Below are 2451 nucleotides of genomic sequence, written 5' to 3' on the forward strand. Positions count from 1 at the left end.
TGCTGAGATACAATGAGATGCACATCAATTAATTGGTAGATAAGTTTGTGATAAATTTCAAAATAAATAGATATGCTAAATAGATGTATCATTACTATTGTTTACTCTAAGCAACTGTGGGGTTAAGTAATAACAGCTTTGACCAATTAACCTGCAATTAAGATTGATTGATTCCTGTCCCCAGGGCATATCTCCAAGTGGTAAAAGGAGATGGTGGAGAAATCCAGCTTTGCTTGAGGCCGCCGCGTCAAGGGTTCGAATCCTGAAATATGGATTTGGCTTTTGGATAAGTGCAAGTGTACAAGCAGCCTTTCACCATGTACCCTTGGAGGCATAACCTACGATTTACCTCCCTCGCGATGCTACAGGGCAGGGACGGTGGAGGACCCTTAAGGTTGGGGTTTAACCTTTTTTTTTTTAAGATTGATTGATTCCTATATTTCGACTCAGAGACCCCCATCTAGATTCTAGACATGAAAAAGTTGAACATTTAATTGTATGGGCTTTCACAATCTTTAAGCAAAATTGTCAAATTCATTACCTATTGAGATATTTCTCCGTCAAATTTGGGGGAGACTGTTTTAAGGAAAATTTCATTTGGTTCACTAACTTCTAAATTGTCTCGGGTCATTAACTTTTAATTTGTCTCAATTAGATTACTAAACTTCAATTAAGTTTCAAAGTTGACTATGCTATTAAATAATGTCGGTCTGTGTTTCAAATGACAAAAATTGATGGTCATATCATAACCAAGTTTTCATGTAGTTGCTAGGTCGTACTAGAAATGAAAATGGTAAAACGAGGGTAATGTAAACTTCTTTATATTAAAATGGTAAATGCTAGTTTTTTATTTTAATATTTCTATAATATGGCATTGTGGTCTTGCTACACAACAATGACGTAGAAGATCTATTGCAGTAGATCGATTGACCAAGTTTCATAAATTGGAAAGACGAAGGTATGGAGTGATGAAATTGAAATTAAATTAACCTTCAACTACTTAATTGAAATAAATAAAAAATTGTGAACCAATTGAGGTTGCTGAAAGTAGCAAAGACTACACTCTAGCTGGTGGTGAAGGAAAGGGGCAACTTGTAAGCGCGTTGGTGAGCAATAAGCATAGGAGGCATGCTCGATTGGATACTAGATAGATCTTCTAAAGAATAAGGCATTCTTCGAATAAGTCAATTCATTTGGGACTCTGTAAATTTGCTCTTTTTTCAATTCAAAAAATTAGGGTTTAAAAAAAAATTTTGTCAAATCGCAAAACCAATCTAAATTGCTTGCTCGAAACCGTTTGTTTGGATCCATGTGGAAGCATCAGTTTTTTAATTATAAATTGAATAAAATCGCTTCAAAGTGGTTTAGTTTAGTATGCAATTTTGGTGTCGTTGTCGAGGAATGTTTTAGTTTGATTACCACTTTAGTTCATTTTAGTTATAACAATATTTTTTATTATTATCAATTGACTTTTTAATTTTTTATCTTTTGGCTAATGTCCGCCGTATTTTCTCTTGTATTTGGTATTATTTTCATGTACATTTAAGCTATTTATGCATGATTCTGACTATGGTAAAGTAGCAAAATATTTACAATGGATAACTCTACATGGACTATGAATATATGATTAGAGAAGGTCCAAGTTGTAAAACTTGTTACGTGGTGTATTGTAATGGGCAATGCTTGTATTTGTACACTAATGCATCAAAGTCAAAACATTTTTGGTTTAGACAATTTTGAAATGTCGAAAACAAGCATTGGACAATTTCGATGAGGGTTACATACTCGCGGGAGATTATGTACGTGATGATTGGAATGGGGATGTCAAGATTTTGGAGATGGTCATTTCCTATGGAATGAGAATGTACTTGCAAAGTACTTTAATGAACTCGTCAAGTTGGATGAAAATGACATGTCTATGCAAGATTACATGTACTGTTAAGGCTATCAAAAGTCAGGGTACAATCCACTTAAAGGAACTTATTCAAATGACTTGCCATTGACTGTAGATTTCAAGTGGGAACCAATCATTCATTCCGAAGAGAAATCAACTATTCTTGAAGTGTTCTAGGAGAATAACAAATTAATCACAAAAATGAAGATGTAGCAATCAACGATGATGAAAGTAATGTACATTCTTCCAATTTCATTGATTGCCCCGTAATTGAGCTTGTGATTAAATTTGATGTTATGGCGGAAGTCTACATAGTTGGATTTATATTGGATTGAGTAGACAAGTCATCTTATATTGAAAATGAGCAATGTTGAGTTTTGCAGAACAAATGAAAAGTAGAGTAACGTCAAAAGAAGAAATCTATGAAAAGCATCTTGAACTTTCTTTAGATGTCCATGATTTAATTGTCAAAGTCGAGCTAAAGGCTTTAAAAAAAAGGCTTATTGGAAGGCAACCTAATTTTCTTATTTTTTATTTTCTAATTCTCTTGTATTCCG

The sequence above is a fragment of the Olea europaea genome, unplaced genomic scaffold, assembly GCF_002742605.1.
Source record: "Olea europaea var. sylvestris unplaced genomic scaffold, O_europaea_v1 scaffold2006, whole genome shotgun sequence".
NCBI classification, from domain to species: domain Eukaryota; kingdom Viridiplantae; phylum Streptophyta; class Magnoliopsida; order Lamiales; family Oleaceae; genus Olea; species Olea europaea.